The 23,121-nt window shown below is 41.2% G+C and overlaps 1 protein-coding gene across 1 annotated transcript in view; it reads right to left on the bottom strand.

Annotated features, from left to right (window-relative positions):
- The window catches only part of IL1RAPL2 (interleukin 1 receptor accessory protein like 2), a 1,078,037-nt gene that overhangs the window by 580,401 nt on the left and 474,515 nt on the right, over nucleotides 1–23,121 (bottom strand). The window lies entirely within an intron of this gene.

Genomic DNA, 23,121 nt, shown 5'->3' with positions numbered 1-23,121 from the left:
TGTACTGCCCCTGTCTATAATTGTGACCGGAACCACTGTTTTATTTATTAGCCTTTGAGAAAGTAGATGCCAGAGCTGGAAGCAGTGGGTACCTAAAGTGATTATTTGCCACTGTCTACATGCCAATTTTCCATGGTATGACCTATTAATAGCAGATATTTAATCACAGCTCAATTTCTTTTTATACCCTTAGGCCTCCCTTGCTGCTCAGCTGGTGTGCACTCATGGGAATATATTATATTAATGTCAAGTTTAATCAAATAATATTAGGTGGGTAAATCTACCATTAAAGAAAGACATATACAGTGAATTCTCTCTTTTCCAGAAAGGTTGAAAATGAGACACTGTGGCTAATTTTATATGCTAGTCAATACAATTAGCATAGCTATTCTACTTCCAATTGCTGATTTTCAAAGAATTTCATCAAATTATGCTACATCCCTCTGTGTAACTTGATTACCCTTTATAAAATAATCTTTTCATAAACTGTATAAACACTGTCATTTTAAAATTATGTTTCGCTTATCATTTTGTGAACTCATCTGCTTCCTTTTTTTAGATGTTGAGAATTCTATAGCCAATGTGTTTATCTTTTAACCTCAGTTGACAGGGAAAGCTCAGAGCTACATGCAATGCTCAAGTGTAATAAACTATCCTACCTCAGGATTTTGCTTTCTCTACAGAAGGGCTTCTTGACCTGAGGTTCAAGGACACCCAGAGGCAGATTGCCTGGATAGATTTCAAGGTGGTGCTTATTTGCATAGCTATACTTTTCTGGGGCAAGTTTCCATAGCTTCTACAACTCTTTATCAGATCTTCAAAGTTGTCTGTAACCCACGAAAGTTTTTGAATTCTTTGACTTCTGACCTCTCTTTGTGACTTCATTTTTCACTGCCTTGCTGGATATGGGCATTTATTATAAGTTGCCTCAAATCCTCTTGTAGTATGTCAAGTATTCACTAGAAATAAATCAATAATCAAATCACTCACCCTAAATTTATAATGAAGGGCATTTGAACTTTGAGGACTCACAGGGCACCAGATTCATCATTATGAATTTTGATGACCATTCACTGCCGAAGTCAAGAAGGTACAACCGAATTGGACTAAGAACATATTGATCTCTAGCTATCTCTTGGGGGGGCTTTTTATTCACTTCCAGGTATCAGTTGTTTACCTGTCACTTGTCATTCTCATAACTGTCAAGAACAGGGAGGGGGGAAATCTCCATTACTTAAACTTTGGGGTCATTGTAGATTACTGGTGAAACATCACTGCATTGAATGCAGTTTTGATGTTTATTGTACTGTCATCTTTGAATGAATTTTATATTTTCCCTACTATAGATTATTTGTGATATTGCTCCCATGCATTAACACAACTGTGAGGAAACGATACGCTTTTTTTTTAGAAAATGTATTTTTTTCTCATGATATGCTAAGTCACTTTAGTCATATCCAACTCTTTGCGACCCTATGAACTGTTGCTCCCCAGGCTCCTCCATCCATGGAATTCTCCAGGTGGAATATTGGAGTGGATTACCATTATCTCATCCAGGGATCTTCCTGAACCAGATTGCACCTACATTTCCTGCATTTCCTGCATTGCAGGCGGATTCTTTCCCACTGAGCCACTGGGGAGACCATAGCTTTATTTTAAAAGTTGGTTAATAGAAGAAACAAAGAAAATATGAGGATTTGTTAAAAAGTCCTTCACATTCCAGTTTTTGTTTTTTCTAATCCTAAAGGTGCATAGCAAATGCCTTTGAATTAACAAATGTGTCTTGGAAGAGTAGTTTTAAACCTCGATAATTACCTACTTGATAGAAAAAAAAATCTGGAATGTTTTTTTTCATTTGCGCCCTAAATCCCTGTAGTTACTTTCTCTAAACAATCCATTGCATAATCTACACCTGTACAATGCTAACAGCCTGGTTTGTCCCATTACTGACAGGACATGGTTTGTATAAAAATTAATCAAAATATCTGCTCTTGGGACATGACAGTCAGGCTCAAAGGAGGGTGAAGACATTTAACTGCCATTACAATCAGCTTTGTCATACAGACTTTGAGAGGATACTGAGATTTCATTTCCTCTTAAGTCCTAGCTGTGTAAAATGGATTTGATTTAATAGTTTATGGTTCCTTTTCTTCTGTTCCCTTGCTTTAGGTAGCAGAGAGGGAATCTTTAGTTATAAAGTTGTCAACAGGCAGAGAACATATATCCAATAATAAGGACAATTTCCAAAGGTTATCCCCTTATTCTTTTCCTTTAGTACAATCATCCCTCAATATCTGCAGGGGACTGATTTCATGACCCCCAAGGATATCAACACCTCTGAATGCTCAAGTCTCTTATATAAAATGATACAGTAGTTTCTTATAATCTACATATACCTTCCTATATGCTTCCTATATGCTTGCTTATAATAGCCAATACAAAGTAAATGTGATATAGATGTAAATGCAACATAATTGCCAGTGTGCAGAAAATTCAAGTTCTGCCTTTTTGGAACTTTTTGGAATTTTTCAAAAATATTTTCCACCCATGGTTGGTTGAATCCCAGGAGGTAGAACCTGAGAATATGGGCAGGGGCCGACACAACTGTATTCACCACACAAGTTAGAATATAATGTATCTCTAAACACCTGAGGCAATTTTCCAAAAAAAAAAAAAATGGATTAGACAAACAACAAGATACCAGGGATACATGAAGGCTCATCTGACACCAAATATTTTTCCACACTGAACTTTCATCAGCAGAAATCCATGCCCATGAGTAAAGACCTTATAACCTTATATCTAGAGAGTACAGAACCACTATCGGATTCCAGCAAGGTGGTATGATTCATGGTTAATGGATTGCTATTCCTAGGAAAACCAACAGAGACAGGGGGCAAGGGGGGATAAAATACGATGCAGAGCATTTCTCTTTAAATTTGGGACTGGTGAAACAACTAAGAAGGCCTACTGAAGTAAGAGGTCTGGAAGCTCGGGTGGCAAGGGAACATGATGGGGTTGATACCTTGAGGGTGAGAGAGAAGGTTAACAAAAAAGCATGAAAGGGTCACAAAAAAGGGCAGGAACAGAAGAAAGATCACATGAAACTTAATTTTCCAAGAGCCATTCCAGGGATTAAAGATGGTACTATCAGAAGTCACCAGTATAAGTCACATGTTTGTCATGAGATGGAGATTGTAATACACGCCATGCAGTCAGAGCCCTTTGCACGTTGACACTCCATATGTATTTGGCAAACTGGTGAATGAATAGATCTGTGATGCAGCTGACAAGGGAGCACGCTATGGCCAGGTTAGGGACACAGCAGAACTCAGGAGCCCATAGAGAAAGCCCACCTGCAAGTTGGACCTTATCGGCAAGGCCTCTCATTCACAGGGGGATCCAGCCCTATTCTATTCACAACTCCAGTCATATCTATGTAGGTTTGCCCCCAAAAGCCTCTGAAGAATGGTGGTTTCTGGACAGACTGGCTTCTCCCAAAGATGGCTTGATAACTGTGTTCCACTAGCCACAAGTGTAAAGAACCTGGTGGGCTACAGTCTGTGGCATTCAAAGAGTCGGACATGACTGAGTGATTAACAGTTTCACTTTTCTTTTCAAGAGGGAAAACAATCCCCCTCCAAAAAAAAGAGAGAGAGAGTGAGAAAAGCAGCAACATTCTGCAGTTGGACTGAAGCTTGCTACAGAGCAAATCCACCAAAGACATCAGGAAGGCCTGACTGTCTTCTGCTTCACGGTCCCTTGGTATGGCTATAAATATTTCCATCATTCCACTGAAAAATACCTATTTCTAAATTAGCCATTCCCTGTTCACGCTTGACACATAAGAATAGCAATTCAAGTATTTATTTATTTTAAATATATATTTATTTATTTTAATTGGAGGCTAATTACAATATTATATTGGTTTTGTCATACATCTACATGAATCTGCCACAGGTATACATGTGTTCCCCATCCTGAACCCCCCTCCCTCCTCCCTCCCTGTACCATCCCTCTGGGTCATCTCAGTGCACCAGCCCCAAGCATCTAGTATCATGCAAAGAACCTGGACTGGCAATTCATTTCATATATGATATTATACATGTTTCAATGCCATTCTCCCAAATCATCCCACCCTCGCCCTCTCCCACAGAGTCCAAAAGACTGTTCTATACATCTGTGTCTCTTTTGCTGTCTCGCATACAGGGTTATCATTACCATCTTTCTAAATTCCATATATATGCATTAGTATACTGTATTGGTGTTTTTCTTTCTGGCTTACTTCACTCTGTATAATAGGCTCCAGTTTCATCCACCTCATTAGAACTGATTCAAATGTATTCTGTTTAATGGCTGAATAATACTCCATTGTGTATATGTATCACAGCTTTCTTTTCTTTTTTTTTTTTTTATCTTATCTTTATTTTATTTATTTTTTTTTATTTTTTTTTTATTTTTTATTTTTTATTTATTTATTTTTTTTTTAAATTTTAAAATCTTAAATTCTTACATGCGTTCCCAAACATGAACCCCCCTCCCACCTCCCTCCCCACAACATCTCTCTGGGTCATCCCCATGCACCTGCCCCAAGCAAGCTGCACCCTACGTCAGACATGGACTGGCGATTCAATTCTTACATGACAGTATACATGTTAGAATTCCCATTCTCCCAAATCGTCCCACCCTCTCCCTCTCCCTCTGAGTCCAAAAGTCCGTTATACACATCTGTGTCTTTTTTCCTGTCTTGCATACAGGGTCGTCATTGCCATCTTCCTAAATTCCATATATATGTGTTAGTATACTGTATTGGTGTTTTTCTTTCTGGCTTACTTCACTCTGTATAATTGGCTCCAGTTTCATCCATCTCATCAGAACTGATTCAAATGAATTCTTTTTAACGGCTTTCTTATCCATTCATCTGCTGATGGACATCTAGGTTGCTTCCATGTCCTATTATAAACAATGCTGTGATGAACATTGGGGTACACGTGTCTCTTTCAATTCTGGTTTCCTCAGTGTGTATGCCCAGCAGTGGGATTGCTGGGTCATAAGGCAGTTCTATTTCCAGTTGTTTAAGGAATCTCCACACTGTTCTCCATAGTGGCTGTACTAGTTTGCATTCCCACCCACAGTGTAAGAGGGTTCCCTTTTCTCCACGCGCTCTCCAGCATTTATTGCTTGTAGACTTTTGGATCGCAGCCATTCTGACTGGCGTGAAATGGTAGTTTTGATTTGCATTTCTCTGATAATGAGTGATGTTGAGCATCTTTTCATGTCTTTGGAGAAATATCTATTTAGTTCTTTGGCCCACTTTTTGATTGGGTCATTTATTTTTCTGGAATTGAGCTGCAGGAGTTGCTTGTATATTTTTGAGATTAGTTGTTTTTCAGTTGCTTCATTTGCTATTATTTTCTCCCATTCTGAAGGAGGTCTTTTCACCTTGCTTATAGTTTCCTTTGTTGTGCAGAAGCTTTTAAGTTTAATTAGGTCCCATTTGTTTATTTTTGCTTTTATTTCCAATATTCTGGGAGATGGGTCATAGAGGATCCTGCTGTGATTTATGTTAGAGAGTGTTTTGCCTATGTTCTCCTCTAGGAGTTTTATAGTGTCTGGTCTAGATCTTTAATCCATTTTGAGTTTATTTTTGTGAATGGTGTTAGAAAGTGTTCTAGTTTCATTCTTTACAGGTGGTTGACCAGTTTTCCCAGCACCACTTGTTAAAGAGATTGTCTTTAATCCATTGTATATTCTTGCCTCCTTTGTCAAAGATAAGGTGTCCATAGGTGCATGGATTTATCTCTGGGCTTTCTATTTTGTTCCATTGATCTGTATTTCTGTCTTTGTGCCAGTACCATACTGTCTTGATGACTGTGGCTTTGTAGTAGAGCCTGAAGTCAGGCAGGCTGATTACTCCAGTTCCATTCTTCTTTCTCAAGATTGCTTTGGTTAGTCAAGGTTTTTTGTATTTCCATACAAATTGTGAAATTATTTGTTCTAGTTCTGTGAAAAATACCATTGGTAGCTTGATAGGGATTGCATTGAAAAAGAACAATTGTATTTATTTAGATTCTTATTTCAGCTTACTTGATTTAGGTTTCTATAAAACTCCCAAAATTATTACTCTTAGTTTGGTCATGTTGGTAGAAATGTTTAAATATCTGAGCAACACAAAACACTTCAATGGAGCAAAGAAAGTCACTTCTTTAAAACCCAGTTCTTGATTTTAATTGCTTTCATTTCAGACTGCAAAACAAGCATGTGCTTAAGGAGTTTGAAATGAAAATTCAAAAAAAAAAGGAGCACATTTAACATATAAAGGGACATGTTAGTGTTCATGCAATTTATTTTGCCAACAGGAGATTCCTAGGGGTGAAAACTAATGCAGTATCCTGGAAAGTGCCCTGGGTGACCAAAGCAAACCTATTTAGCCTGCTTATAGATAAGCCTTGGATTCCTTATCAATACATCTGGAAAAACAAATCCCGTCACACCTACCTGCTGTGGAAACAGAGTCATGAGAAAAGCATTTAATCCCTCAAAGAGGATAAAATGTTATTATCAGCAACAACAATTATATTATTTCAGAAAAAAAGAATATTGCCTGGAGTAAAATTACTGACTCTATGGCTATGTATATTACAATTTTGATTGGGGAATAGGGTATATAGCCATACATAGAAATGCCAGTTTTGGATATCTGCCCCAAATTGGAAATCTCTTTAGGTAAAATTAGCATATGAAAATAGGCAAGCTCCAGATATCTTGATTATATTCATTACAACCTAAGTCCTTTGCCTGGGATGTACATCTGGTATTAGTTTATTATGTGCTTTTTTATTAATAAATTGATTTTTAAGCCAGATATTTTTTGCTAACTATGTCAGCTATATGCCATTAATTTTTATGGCCAGCTCTCATTTGTGAATCAACAGGGCAACTGTTGGGGGAAATCCATCAAATTACCACTAGAGGGCGGCCTGTGCAAGTTTTTGTATATTATAATAACATCAGCTGAGCGCAGAAGAATTGATGCTTTTGAACTGCGGTGTTGGAGAAGACTCTTAAGAGACCCTTGGACTGCAAGGAGATCCAACCAGTCCATTCTAAAGGAGATCAGCCCTGGGTGTTCTTTGGAAGGAATGATGCTAAAGCTGAAACTCCAGTACTTTGGCCACCTCATGGGAAGAGTTGACTCGTTGGAAGAGACTCTGATGCTGGGAGGGATTGAGGGCAGGAGAAGAAGGGGATGACAGAGGATGAGATGGCTGGATGGCATCACTGACTCGATGGACCTGAGTTTGAGTGAACTCCAGGAGTTGGTGATGGACAGGGAGGCCTGGCGTGCTGCGATTCATGGGGTCACAGAGTCAGACACGACTGAGTGACTGAACTGAACTGAACCAGTGTAATAACTTATCTACTACTGTGGGCAAGAATTCCTTAGAAGTAACAGAGTAGCCATCATAGTCAATAAAAGAGTCTGAAATGCAGTACTTGGATGCAGTCTCAAAAACGACAGAATGATCTCTGTTCATTTCCAAGGCAAACCACGCAGCATCACAATAATTAGTCTCTGCCCCGACCAGTAACGCTGAAGAAGCTGAAGTTGAACGGTTCTATGAAGACCTACAAGACCTTCTAAAACCCCAAAAATGATGTCCTTTTCATTATAGGGGACTGAAATGCAAAAGAAGGAAGTCAAGAAACACCTGGAGTAACAGGCAAATCTGGCCTTGGCAAAATGAGGCAGGGCAAAGGCTAATAGAGTTTTGCCAAGAGAACGCACTGATCATAGCAAACACCCTCTTCCAACAACATAAGAGAAGATTCTACATATGGACATCAGCAGTTGGGCAATACCAAAATCAGACTGATTATATTCTTTGCAGCCAAAGATGGAGAAGCTCTATACAGTCAGCAAAAACAAGACCAGAACTGACTGTGGCTCAGATCATGAACTCACTGCCAAATTCAGACTTGAATTGAAGAAACTGGGGAAAACCACTAGACGATTCAGGTATGACCTATATCAAACCCTTTACGATTATACAGTGGAAGTGAGAAATAGATTCAAGGGATTAGATCTGATAGAGTGCCTGAAGAATTATGGACAGAGGTTCCTGACATTGTTCAGGAGACAGGGGTCAAGACCATCCCCAAGAAAAAGAAATGCAAAAAAGCAAAATGGCTGCATGATGAGGCCTTACAAATAGCTGTGAAAAGAAGAGAAGCAAAAAGCAAAGGAGCAAAGGAAAGTTATACCCATTTGAATGCAGAGTTCCAAAGAATAGCAAGGAGGATAAGAAAGCCTCCCTCAGTGATCAGTGCAAAGAAATTGCAGAAAATATTAGAATGGGAAAGACTAGAAATCTCTTCATGAAAATTAGAGATACCAAAGGGACATTTCATGCAAAGATGGACTTGATAAAGGACAGAAATGGTATGGACCTAACAGAAACAGAAGATATTAAGAAGAGGTGGCAAGAATACACAAAAGCACTATACAAAAAAGATCTTCACGACTCAGATAATCATGATGGTCTGATCCCTCACCTAGATCCAGGCATTCTGGAATGTGAAGTCAAGTGGACCTTAGGAAGCATCACTACGAACAAAGCTAGTGCAGGTGATGGGATTCCAGTTGAGCTATGTCAAATCCTGGAAGATGATGCTGTGAAAGTGCTGCACTCGATATGCCAGTAAATTTGGAAAACTCAGCAGTGGCAACAGGACTGGAAAAGGTCAGTTTTCATTCCAATCCAAAGAAAGGCAATGCCAAAGAATGCTCAAACTACCACACAATTGCACTCATCTTACACACTAGCAAAGTAATGCTCAAAATTCTCCACATCAGGCTCCAACAGCATATGAGCTTCCAGATGTTCAAGCTGGTTTTAGAAAAGGCAGAGGACCCAGAGTTCAAATTGCCAGCATCCACTGGGTTATCAAAAAAGCGAGAGAGTTCCAGAAAAATATCTATTTCTGCTTTATTGACTATGCCAAAGCCTTTGACTGTGTGGATCACAATAAACTGTGGAAAACTCTGAAAGAGATGGGAATCCCAGACCACCTGACCTGCCTCTTGAGAAATCTGCATGCAGGTCAGGAAGCAACAGTTAGAACCGGACATGGAGCAACAGGCTTGTTCCAAATAGGAAAAGGAGTACATCAAGGCTGTATATTGTCACAGCCTTATTTAACTTTTATGTAGAGTACATCATGAGAAACGCTGGGCTGGAGGAAGCACAAGCTGGAATCAAGATTGCCGGGAGAAACATCAGTAACCTCAGATATGCATATAATACCACTATTAGGGCAGAAAGCAAAGAAGAACTAAAGACCCTCTTGATGAAAGTGAAAGAGGAAAGTGAAAAAGTTGGCTTAAAGCTCAACATTCAGAAAACTAATATCATGGCATCTGGTCCCATAATTTCATGGCAAATAGATGGGGAAACAGTGGAAACAGTGACAGACTTTATTTGACGGGGGGGGGGGGGGGCGGCTCCAAAATCACTGCAGATGGTGACTGAAGCCATGAAATTAAAAGACGCTTACTCCTTGGAAGAAAAGTTACAAGCAACCTCAAAGGCATATTAAAAAGCAAAGACATTACTTTGCCAACAAAGGTCTGTCTAGTCAAGGCTATGGTTTTTCCAGTATGGATGTGAGAGTTGGACTATAAAGAAAGCTGAGTGCTGAAGAATTGATGCTTTTGAACTGCGGTGTTGGAGAAGACTCTTGAGAGTCCCTTGGACTGCAAGGAGATCCAACCACTCCATCCTAAAGGAAATCAGTCCTGAGTATTCATTGGAAGGACTGATGTTGAAGCTGAAACCCTAATAATTTGGTCACCTGATACGAAGAACTGACTCATTTGAAAAGACCCTGATGCTGGGAGAGATTGAAGGCAGGAGGAGAAGGGGACAACAGAGAATGAGATGGTTGGATGGCATCACAGACTCAATGGACATGAGTTTGAGTAAACCCCGGGAGTTGGTGATGGACAGGGAGGCCTGGCATGCTGCAGTCCATGGGGTTCCAAGGAGTTGGACACAACAGAGCTGCTGAACTGAAACTGAACTGAATATCTTTTCTCCACCTAGTATGTTGAACTAAGGATTTGCTGTCTACCAACCACTGGTTGCTGGGGTGGTTTCCTAGCAAACCTCCAGGGATGCACCATTAGGGGTAGGTGATGCTAAGTCTCTTCAGTCGTGTCCGACTCTGTGCAACCCCATAGATGGCAGCCCACCAGGCTCCCCCATCCCTGAGATTCTCTAGCAAGAATACTGGAGTGGGTTGCCATTTCCTTCTCCAATGCATGAAAGTGAAAAGTCAAAGTGAAGTTGCTCAGTCTTGTCTGACTCTTCGTGACCCCATGGACTGCAGCCAACCAGGCTCCTCCGACCATGGGATTTTCCAGGCAAGAGCACTGCAGTGGGGTGCCATTGCCTTCTCCAGGGGTAGGTGATAGAGGGAGCCAAAAGCCAAGCATGTACCTAAGATCTTGCTCAAATTGGATAACTAGGTTACATATGCCAGGTAAATGACCCAGCTAAGAAAGATGCAACAGCAGCTACTAGCATTCCATGAACCTTTCCCTGGTGGCTCAGATGTTAAAGAATCTTCCTGCAATGCTGGAGACCCAGGTTCGATCCCTGGGTCAGTAAGATCCCCTGGAAGAAGGCATGGCAACGCACTCCAGTATTCTTTCCTGGAGAATTCCATGAACAGAAGAGCCTAGCAGGCTACAGTCCATAGGATCGCACAGAGTTGGACACAACTGAAGCAACTTAGCACTCATGCACTCTCGAATCAGCTAGGCACTGTGATAGATGCTTTGCGTGTAGTTTTCTCATTTCATTATCATATCAGCTCTGGGATGTAGGGACTTTTGCTATTCCCACTTCACTGAGGAGAAAAGAAAAGCTCAGAGAGTTTAAGTGACTTACTCAAGGTCACTCAGGTTTTCATGACAGAGTTTGGACCCCAATGCAGGTGAGCTTCACTCCCAAACTGATGTTCTTAATTACTGTGTGTTCTATATACTGCCTCCTCTACTCTTCATCCCAGCTCATGAGCCATGAAAATATTAAAATTTTCTTGCGGGAATCCAAATTGTCAAATATATTCCAAACAGCACAGCCCTGTTAGGTACAGTGGACCTTTCCAGCTGAGTAATAGTTTATCCCCAAGTAATAACTATTGCGGGAATAATAACCACCAAATAATGTATGCCAATTATTTATCTATGAAATATACATAGTATACAGAGTAATGAATTATTAATAATCTGTGTACTTGACTTAACTTCTGAAGATCAGTTCTAAAACTTGGATAAATCTTATCTGACCCATATTTATTTTAAATTAAATATCTAAGGATGATCACCCAATTCCTAACATTATAATCCAGAAATAGACCTCTATGCTTAAAATTTATACTTACTATGTATTATGCCTATTGAATACATGACTCTCTTTATTTATTTATTTTTTTAATTTTTATTTTTACTTTATTTTACTTTACAATACTGTATTGGTTTTGCCATACATTGACATGAATCCACCACGGGTGTACATGTGTTCCCAAACATGAACCCCCCTCCCACCTGATATTTTGATGTAGGAGTTATATACCTGAGTCTCTCTCAGCTCTCCTCCAAACACAGGTCTAAAGACAAAATTATTTTTATTTATACCCATCACAGTGGATGCTGTCTGCCTCAAGGGGTCAGCCTCCAAGAAGAAAAAGTCAGACTCTCCAAGAAGTAAGTGGCCTGTGCCACAGCTGCTGAATATATGCCTCTTTGCCCCCAGCCTGGAAATATGGCCAGAGCTGTTTCATCATTTTTAAAATAAAATTCTGAGAGAAAATTTTTGATTTCTAAAATTTCATTTCCGTGGCAGTATCTATCCATATCCCCCACTCCACATCTATAAATACAATGAATGATTATCGCTTTGGCTTTTAAAAAGCATTTCTACATTTTTTATGAATTGGATTACATGGTCTCCTTTTACACTTTTACCCCCCACTATTTATCAATGGCAAAGTTCTGCCTAAATGAAGCCCTTTATCTCATTTCAACCTAGTTATTATGCTTAATAATGGCCTAGCAGCCATCTTCATTAGCCTTTCATTACAGAATTTGTGCTGTGCTTTGTCAAGATCATTCCTTCACTCTTTATTTGACAAATGAGCCTCAATTATGTTCTGAAGTTGAGGCCACGTGAGGCTTTACAACCAACTCTTCAACTCCTGATTACGCGAGGCTTGATGAGCCTCCTTGGGTATTGTCCACTAGCCTGAAGCTCTTCTCAAATGCACTGATGTTCATCTGATGGCTGCGGTAGCAAATGTGCTTATGGGAGACAGGATATCAGCACTGCCCACCAATCCCTCTAGCATGCTTTTTGCTGCTCCCTCAAAACCAGGATGCTTGGCAATAATAAGCTTATCTCCAATGCCAAATCCTCTCTGCCTCTCATGCTCACGGTCATCCAAGCCAAAAATTTTGGAAGCCACCCCTGAATCTTGCCTTTCTCTTCCCACTGACCTCCCTCTGCTCCTCCCTTAAGACATTTCTGAAAAGTTACTCAAATTCTTCCCCCTCCTCTCCCTCCTCATAAACATGAAAGTCTGGGCCCTTCCCACATCCGGCTTGGACTATTACAATATCTTTCTAAATGGCCTCCCAACTTTTCCATTCCAATGTGTTCTGTAGACAGCTACCAAAGTGATCTTTCTGATGCATAAGACCATGTCCCTTTACTGCTCAAAACCTGCAGTGGTTCCTGGTATGCAGAGGCCTAAGCCTGCCTTCTCTGGCTCATCAGGGACAGCCTGCCTGTCTCTCCTGACCTCAGCCTCAAGTGTTCACACACCCTCCACTTCAGTCCTTTCTCTGCCTTTTTTCTGCTGGGTCCTCCCACTAGATTGCCCTTTGCCTCTGTGTCTATCTGTGAAGATCCTACTTATCTTCCAAGTTGTTGTTTAGTCGTTCAATCATGTCAGACTCTTTGTGACTCCATGGACTGCAGCACGCCAGGCTTCCCTGTCCTTCACTATCTCCCAGAGCTTGCTCAAACTCATGTCCATTTAGTCAGTGATACCACCGAACCATCTCTGTCGTCCCCTTCTCCTCCTGCCTTCAATCTTGCCCAGCATCAGGGTGTTTTCCAATGAGTCAGCTCTTCACATCAGGTGGCCAAAGTGTTGGAGCTGCAGCTTCAGCATCAGTCCTTCCAATCAATATTCAGGACTGATTTCCTTTAGGATGGACTCATTTATCTCCTTGCAGTCCAAGGGACTCTCAAGAGTCCTCCAACACCACAGTTCAGAAGCTTCAATTCTTTGGCGCTCAGCTTTCTTTATGGTCCAGCTCTCACATCCATACATGACTAGTGGAAAAAGCATAGCTTTGACTATATGCACCTTTGTTGGCAAACTAATGTCTCTGCTTTTTAATGGACTGCCTAGGTTTGTCATAGCTTTTCTTCCATGGAGCAAGTGTCTTTTAATTTCATGGATTCAGTCACCATCTGCAGTGATGGTGCCCAAGAAAATAAAGTCCATCACTGTTTCCATTGTGCCCTCATCTCTTTGCCATGAAGTGATGGGACCAGATGCCATGATCTTAGTTTTTTGAACGTTGCGTTTTCAGCCAGCTTTTTCACTTTCCTCTTTCACTTTCATCAAGAGGTTCTTTAGTTTTTCTTCGCTTTCTGCCATAAGGGTGGTGTCATCTACATATCTGAGGTTGTTGATATTTCTCCCTGCTATCTTGATTCCAGCTTGTGCTTCATCCAGCCCAGCATTTCTCATAATATATTTGGCATATCAGTTAAATAAGCAGGGTGACAATATACAGCCTTGATGTACTCCTTTCCCAGTGTTGAACCAGTCCGTTGTTCCATTTCCCAGTTGAACCAGTCCATTGTTCCATATCTTCCAAGACCCAGCTTCAAACGCCACTTCTAAAAACTGCACTTCACTGCCTGGTGTCTATTTTTCTCCCCCGTGGTGCTCTGACCACATGTTTGCCTACAGGTCTCCTTCCCAGTTACATGGGTGCCTTACTTCCTTTGTATCTCTAGAACAAGGCCCAGTGCATTGCACAAAATAGACGTTCATTAAATCTTTAAGGTATGAAATTGTGTGGGGTTTCCCCCCTCAAAATTCACTAATAATCAAAAGTTATTTGCATGTGTCAAAGACCTTAAAACCCCTGCCACCAGAGCTGTAATACATCCAAATGAAAGTGTTATTAGCTCAGTCCTGTCTGACTCTTTGTGACATCATGGACTGTAGCCTGCCAGGCTCCTCCATCCATGGGATTTTCCAGGCAACAGTACTGAAATTGGTTGCCATTTCCTGCTCCAGGGGATCTTCCTGACCCAGGGAATGAAGCAGGTCTCCAACAGTGCAGGCAGACTCTTTTCCATCTGAGTCACCAGGGATGCTAGCAACCAGGTTCAGTGTACAAAATGTGTTCACAGTAACAGAAGTTTGCTACTTTCCTCTTAGCTGGCATCACAATAAACAGCAATCACAAAATAAACTCACCTCCATACCCCCACTCCAGAGCTCATGAGTCAATGCTAATAGCTGATCAAAATCACCAAGTCTATCACCCAAGTCCTTACAAATTCAGTTCAGTTCAGTTCAGTTCAGTCACTCAGTCGTGTCTGACTCTTTGCGACCCCATGAATCGCAGCATGCCAGGCCTCCCTGTCCATCACCAGCTCCCAGAGTTCACACCTTCCAACCTGGGAGGCTCATGTTCTGCTGTCATATGTTTTTGCCTTTTCATACTGTTCCTGGAGTTCTTCAGGCAAGAATACTGGAGTGGTTTGCCATTCCCTCCTCCAGTGGACCATGTGTTGTCAGAACTCTTCATTATGACTCCTATGACCCTCCCATCTTAGGTGACCCTATATGAAATGGCTCATAGCTTCATTGAGTTATATAAACCCCTTTGCCATGACAAGGCTGTGATCCATGAAGTGGAGAAACTTAGGATGTCTTACTAAATATAGGTTTATATATTCTTATCCCATGAGACTCTGCATAATTAATTACTATTATAGTGAACTGCTTTGATTAATTAATTTGCACATTAGCTGAAGTTTAACCTTTGGATTATTGAAAATCTTTTTCTAAAAAGTCCTTATCCACTTTTCTGCCTCAGTAAGTAGAGAACCGTGACGAGAATAACAGTTTCCGGATTGACTACAGATTTGACAGGTCCTTAGGGGCATCACCCTAGACCTTGATGCCAAGCCAGTATAAGAATAGAGATGGGCACTGTGAAAAGAGCATTGAGCTAGCTGGAGATGTGACACCCTGGATTCACATTCCATCTCTACCTCCTCAAGGAAATATGTGACTTGGGTAATTAGTTTCTACTCTCGTAAGAAATGGAGACATTAACTAGACAAGTTCTAATCCAGCACCAAGAAAGCAAATTATACAATGGTTGCTGAGGTCTTTGGTCAAGAAGACCAGCTGTATATGTGCTAAATTGGAAATTTTTCCCCTGGCAATCTTTTGTTTTTTTTTCCTTAATTTCAAAGCTACAGAGAAATAAAAGGAATACTTTTATAAACTCCCATGATCTCAAGGATCCAAATTTAATAATGTTACTTTTTTTTCCAATTTGCTTTCAGTAACTTTGCTTTATTAAAGAAATAAAGCATTGCAGATATAGCTAATGTCCCTGTTAACAACCACACACAGTCCCATCCTTATCTCAAACACGTGCATGGATGTAACCACTACTCCTTCCAACTTTTAGACTCTTATCTGTATGTAGCAGGATACCCAGAAGAAAATCTTTTGTAGTGATTAAACATTTGTCTTCCAATAGAGAGTAGAGGTGGGTGTGAAATCAAGTTAACCAAGGGTTCTTATGAGGTAGGTCCTACTGAACTGAGGTCTAGGAGAGCACATACAGAGTTGTGCACAGCACCCTGCGCCTCTCACACATGCATCCCTAGTGGGGGCCAACATCAAAGTTTAAAGGGGTTTTCTGCCTGAAGTTAGTTGTTTCTACACCATCTGTAGCCACACATTTCAGGATGAGACCTCTGTTTCTGTTGGGGTTCTGCTCTGTTATAGGGAGAGTTCTGATTCACGGCAGAGATACAACTGTTACTCATCAACTAGCCAGTCTCTAGAGGTTACACACACAAGGCAGCGTCCACATCTTATGGTCAACACTTGGAGGCCCCTTTTTAAAATCAAATTCTGGGTCAACTAGAATACATAGATTCCAAAGTGCCCAATAGGGCTTAATCCTCTGTAGATAACTTATTCCCCTCTTCATTCCTATGCTTAGCATACCATTCAGCTTCCATAAACCTCTCCTCTTAAAAAACAATGGAAGGCTTTGCCAAGCCCTATCAGGGGACTGTGAGGATTATATATATTAATGTACTCAAGTCCTTAGAACTAGAATGAGCAGTGCCTGGCACATATACAATGATCAGTAAATCTTTCTTACCTCAACTACTACTATTACTTCTTTTAATTATATACTTATTTATGAAATTACTCTATTATACTCAAGCTTTACATACGACAATACACACAATTTCAATAAAACTTGTCTTTTATACCATCTTTGTATTAAACTTAGGTCATTAAATTGCTTTATCATTAAACTGTTCAAATTGAGGCATGGGTAAATCATAAGTTTCATTTCAGGACAGTTAAGGGCCATTAAGAAATATTTTAGCATCATATACATGTATACAGTAATATGTGTGTATCACTCTACACTATTATAATATGTATACTTCCCATATGCTATATTATGACAATATTATAATGCTATTGAAGACTATATATTAATATTTTATACATTATATATACATTTATTTTATTACATATTATAGTTTATAAATTTGCATTTATCTATAGTGTGTTTATTTTTACTTTCAGAGTTCAGTTCAGTTCAGTCGCTCAGTCGTGTCCGACTCTTTGTGACCCCATGAATCGCATCATGCCAGGCCTCCCTGTCCATCATCAACTCCCGGAATTCACTCAAACTCATGTCCATCAAGTCGGTGATGCCATCCAGCCATCTCATCCTCTGTCATCCCCTTCTCCTCCTGCCCCCTCCCAGAATCAGAGTCTTTTCCAATGAGTTATATAATGAGTATTCAAAATATAAAATAGTTATAACTAATTATATAAATAATTATACTTATATGTTACCTATAATATGCTGAATCATATGAAATTGCTGTTTCATAAGTCAAAAAGATCAAATATTAAAAACTTTGTATGATTCATTCTAATAATAGCTTATATGAAATATTATAAATTTAAACAAGCATTTGTTATATAAAGTTGCAACTATCCTCAAAAGGAAGAGTAGAACTGGACAGAGTTGAGAATTACTATGCCAGCTGGTCATTATTTGTATTATTTGTCAATACAAATTGGTCCATGCTACATCCCTTCAGATAGTTCATAAAATGAGCAGAGCTTCTTCTAACTCCAGCCCATTGCAATGGTTGTGCCCTATGCCTAGTACACTGTTCCCTCAGATATCCACATGGCTCAGTGACTACCAATCTCCTTCATGCATCTGTTCAAATAAAGTGAGGGTGAGGAGAATTTACAGATTCCAGGACCGATCAAACAAAGGGATGTTAGCTTGATAACCTCCTCCGGCTCACTTTATCTCCTCAAGAAGCCCCCAGACCCTGAGCACTTCCTTTCCTTTTCCCATCCCCCAAGTGTGTCTGATCCCTTTTGTTGTTGTTTAATCCCTAAGTCATGTCCAGACTCTTTTGTGACCCCATGTACTGTGGTCTGCCAGGCTCCTCTGTCCACAGGATTTCCCAGGCAGGAACACTAGAGGGTGTTGCCATTTCCTCCAATCCCTATGCACTCACAAACTCATCTGTGCTCTGTACTATGAAGCCCCACTTCCCCTAGGCAGGTGTCCAGGAAAGGAGGAAGGGTGGTATTGGAAGGGGGAAGCAGTATCTCCCCTCTGTCTCTACCCAGTCGTTTCCTCCACTCCTGGTCTGGTCCTCCAATCAGTCTTTGTGGCTGGGGGCAGCAGCAGCCTTGGAGCACCTAGGAGTGCCCATTAGTGGGTTGGTCCACATGGCCTTGAGGAGGAAATGTTTATGGCTTTCGTTCCATAGAGTGCCACCCCTCAGTTACCACCAGAGAATACCATTTTGGGGGAAGAGATACAGAGATACAGAGAGGCACTCTGAGCTGAGAGACTCTGGCTGGTCATAGGAAACCACTACGTGTGCTCCATGTGACTGGGAGTGATGAGCGCCTGTAGTACTGATGTGGTCTAAAGAGTGCTCAAGGGGGTGGCACCCAATGCGGACCTGGCCCTTCCTTCCCTGCCAGAGAAACAGCCAAGCTCATAGCGCTCTCTGGGTTCTGGGCTATAGACTATATCTACAAAATGTTAGCACCGTTATGTTGACAGTTTAGCCAGGATGCTGGTCTTTGTCTTCTCCCCTCCCAGATATGGGTATGGTTATAGGACATCCCACAATGTTGCTGCATTCATTTAGGTTAACTTCAGAGGATTAATATATAATCACAGTGTTCAGGTACTGATTATCTCTGGGATAAAGGGGGCATAATTATTTTATATTCCTAATATTATTATTTATCAGTTCAGTTCAGTTACTCAGTCATGTCCGACTCTCTGCAACCCCATGGACTGCAGCATGCCAGGCTTACTTGTCCTTCACCAACTCCTGGAGCTTGCTCAAACTCAAGTCCATTGAGTTGGTAATAGCATCCAACCATCTCATCCTCTTGTCATCCCCTTCTCCTCCTGCCTTCAATCTTTCCCAGCATCAGGGTCTTTTCCAATGAGTCAGTTCTTTGCATCAGGTAGTCAAAGTATTGGAGCTTCAGCTTCAGCACCAGTCCTTCCAATGAATATTCAGGACTGATTTCCTTTAGGATGGACTGGTTGGATCTCCTTGCAGTCCAAGGGACTCTCAAGAGTCTTCTCCAACACCACAGTTCAAAAGCTTCAATTCTTTGATGCTCAGCTTTTTTTATGGCCCAATCTCACATCTATATATGACTACTGGAAAAACTATAGCTTTGACTATACTATAAAGATTATTATTTATAGTTCAACAACATTATAATGTTGTAATATTAGTTAACCAGGATACACCACCAGGGAGGCTTGTATTATGCTTTACTTGTTAACTGGGGATAATTACAGTGCATTAATATTATTTATGTTTACATTATTGTTGATTATTTATTTCATCTTTATAGTATTCACTAATATAATTAAGGTCATAATTAATGATTAATTATCATAATGATTAGTAGTAATATTAATAGAGTCATAACTGTGCTACTATTAATGTGTATACCGTAATTGTATTAAGTATTATAAATATTAGGGCTTCCCAGGTGGCTCAGTGGTAAAGAATCTGCCTGTCAATGCAGGAGACACAGGTTCGATCCCTGGGTTGGGAAGATTCCCTGAAGTAGGAAATGGCAACCTGCTCTAGTATTCTTGCCCGGAGAATCCCCTGGACAGAGGAGCCTGGCAGGCTACGGTCCATGGGTTGCACAGAGTTGGATACGACTGAGCAACTAGGCATACAAGCAAGCATAATTAATAGTAAACTAATTTTTTTACTGCTAAGATATCCTGGTGTTTTGTGCTGCTAGGAAACCTTTTTACCTAGTTAGAATCAGAGTAACTGAGATAAAGTGTTAATGCAGTTAGTTGCATTATTTTGATATTTAAGGAAAAAAAAACTATAATAACTACGACTCGTGTTAATTCTGGTGTGGTATTTTCCCCTCTGGGAAATGGTATAATTATGTCACATGGTTAATGATGTTATTGCTGCTCCTGTTATTGTTTTTATTATTACTAATATTATCCCTGGAGAAGGAGATGGCAACCGTCTCCAGTATTCTTGCCTGGGAAATTCAAGGAATAGAGGAACCTGGAGGGCTGCAGGCCATAGGTAACAAAGTGTAGGACATGACTGAGCACACACACACAATGTTATTTTAGCATTTATCCTGATGATGGATACTGATATACAGATAATAGTGTTATCTGTTCCTACCTGTGAAATGGGGATGATTTTAGACTATTGATAATTTATATTAGATTGATATTATAATAATAATTAATACCATTTCTGAGAATCATGGCATGCATCTGTAAAATGGACATAATTTTGAGGCATCACTAATACTGTTATTATTTGCATTCATGTTAGTGCTAGAGTCACACTTAATGTTACTGTTAGGAATGAGTATTGCTTGTAAACTATGGAGAAATTCACATCTCATAGTTTTTTGTCAGTTTTAAATTACTTTGGGGGACTTCTCTCATGGCTTATTTGTAAAGAACCTGCCTGCCAAAGCAGGAACCATGGGTTTGATCCCTGAGAAGCAAGGATCCCATGTTCCTCAAAGCAGCTAAGCCCATGCATCCCAAGTATTAAGCCTGTCCTGGTGGCTCAGAGAGTAAACCGTCTGCTTGCAATGCAGGAGACCTGGGTTCGATCCCTGGGTCAGGAGGATCCCCTGGAGAAGGAAATGCAACCCACTCCAGTACTCTTGCCTGGAAAATCCCATGGACAGAGAAGCCTAGTAGACTACAGTCCATGGGATCACAAAGAGTTGGACACGACTGAGTGACTTCACCTCACTTTAGAGCCTAGGAGCCACAACTACTGAGGCCATGTGCTACAACTACTGAGGCTGGAGTGCCCTAGCAGCCTTGCATTGCACCAAGAGAAGCCACCACAATGAGAAACTGGCACACCACATCTAGAGAGCAGCTCCCACTCTCCGCTACTAGACAAAAGCCCATACAGCAACAAAGACCCAGCACAGCCAAGAAGAAATAAACAAACTTTAAGAAATGACCTTAAACCTGGTACACAGTAGTAAGGCTGATAATATTATTGATAGAAGAGTTTCTTAACTCCCTTCTGTATAGCAGGCACTGTTTCAAGGATTTTACATGCGTTGACTCATTCAACCAACACAACAACCTTATAAGTAAGATAGGTTATAGATATGCCCAGTTTATACGTGTGCATACTGGGACTCAGAGGTTAAATGTCTTGCCTGAGATTCTACAAGTGATTTGAGTCCATGTTTCATAAATGGCAACCCACTCCAGTATTCTTGCCTGGAGAATCCCATGGATGGAGGAGCCTGGTGGGCTACAGTCCACGGGGTCTCAGAGAATCGGACATGACTGAGTGACTTCACTTCATTCTCTTAACCACTACTACTCTCTTGGGGATTAATGGGAAGAATTATGTCCTCCCTGAGGAGGCCTCACACATCAGCTCCTCTCTTTGTCCATCCAGGAGGATGACTGGTTTTGTCCATAAGGTAATGTCCCCAGACTCTTGCCCTTGCTGACTTTGCCCTGCTCAACTTATCTGTTCTCAGCCCTTCCACATGAACTTCACCAACCAAGTTTTCTCCAACTGTCTTCTCAGGACTGCCAAGCACAGCTGATGCTCTCCTCACCCCAGGGCATCCTGGCCTTCTCGTGCTGATGGTTGGCACACCACAGGGTGTTCTCATTCAGAGAAACACTGTGTTGACTTTCTAAACATGGTATCTGTCCTTCCCCGGGTCTTTGGGGGTTGGGAATGTGCAATTCTCAAAAACACAATATGATATACTTCTGTTTGAGCTTAGCCGAGAGAGGGTCATCTGCAAAGGATGTGACTATTCTGTGAATGTGCACTTCCCAGGGGTTCCCTCAGCCTCAGTGGTGGCTCCTTGTGATTTCCAGCTGCCCTGATCCCTCTAATTCTCTTCAGGTCCCTGTAGTTTTCCCTCTTTTAGGATAGAGAATAAAGGCAAGAGATAGTGGAGGAAGGAAGTGCTGGGCCCCTTCCACCCACAGGTGCTGCCCTGCTCCCCTTGCCTAACGTCAGGCTCCAAAGCCAGTGACACATGCTGCCTATGGGTGGATACATGCAGGAACCACCCCATCAGCCAAACAATGCCACATGCTTCATCTGCCTACCAAAGAGGACCGAGAAATGTGACAAGATTCTTGTAGATCCCAGTTGTCAGCTTCGCACTTGACTAAAGACTCCCAATGACTGGCTCCTTTTACGCTGTTTATCATCCTATTATTACTACTTGCAGGACAGAAAATAGTTTGAATATTATCATATTTGCATAGCTTTTACTTGTCCTTCAAGTCCCACAGGAATGACACAGAGCAGTCTAGGACGCTGCTTTGCAGGAGAGGTGAGAGACACTGAGCTCAGGGAATCTACCGATTTGTACCGAACAGCAAGCAAGGCCCCTCTTTGATCTAAGATAGTTATATGGTTGCTGTTGCTTTGTCGCCAAGTTGTGTCAGACTCTTTGCAACCGTATGGACCATAGGCCACCAGGCTCCTCTGTCCATGGGATTCTCCAGGCAAGAATACTGGAGTAGGTTGCCGTTTCCTTCTCCAGGGGATCTTCCCAACTCAAGGACTGAACCCATGTCTCCTGCATTGCAGGCAGGTTCTTTACCACTGAGCCACCTGAGACGCCCCCAAGAGGGACTTTACCACATTCCTTATGGCTGTGTGCTGCAAACACAGCACTGTGAAATGGTCCAGGTACAGGACTTCAAGGTCTTGCATTCTGACATCCCAGGAAGACCGTGGGAGCACGACTGTCTCAAATTATCCTTCAATAAAATTCACCAACAAAAATAATAATAATCCTGACAACATCCCCCACAGCTGACAAATCTTCCTTCTTCTCACAACTCCTCATTCACTTCCTTCTTTCACCCACTGCCCACACACCTGATGCTATTACTTTTCCAAACAGCTTTCTCTCTCCTCACCTCAGGGCATGAACTCTGAGCCAGAGAAGGGGCTGGGTTTAGAGAGATCTGGGATTAGACACTGTCACATGGTGAAGTCTGGGGAAAATTTTCCTGAAACGTGAATCACCTGCAGTGTTTGCGGCCAGGGAGAGGTGTTCCCTGTTTCCCCAGAACTAGCCTCTACCCTTCAGCGTCTGTATGTGCCAGGCAGACACAGACAGGTAGGCAGATCAGGAGACTGGGGGTAGAGAGAAGAGGGAACATGTTCAACA

The sequence above is a fragment of the Capra hircus genome (genome assembly GCF_001704415.2).
Source record: "Capra hircus breed San Clemente chromosome X unlocalized genomic scaffold, ASM170441v1, whole genome shotgun sequence".
Lineage (NCBI taxonomy): Eukaryota > Metazoa > Chordata > Mammalia > Artiodactyla > Bovidae > Capra > Capra hircus.
The sequence above is the reverse complement of the archived record's forward strand: the minus strand, read 5'-3'. Positions and strand labels throughout refer to the sequence as shown.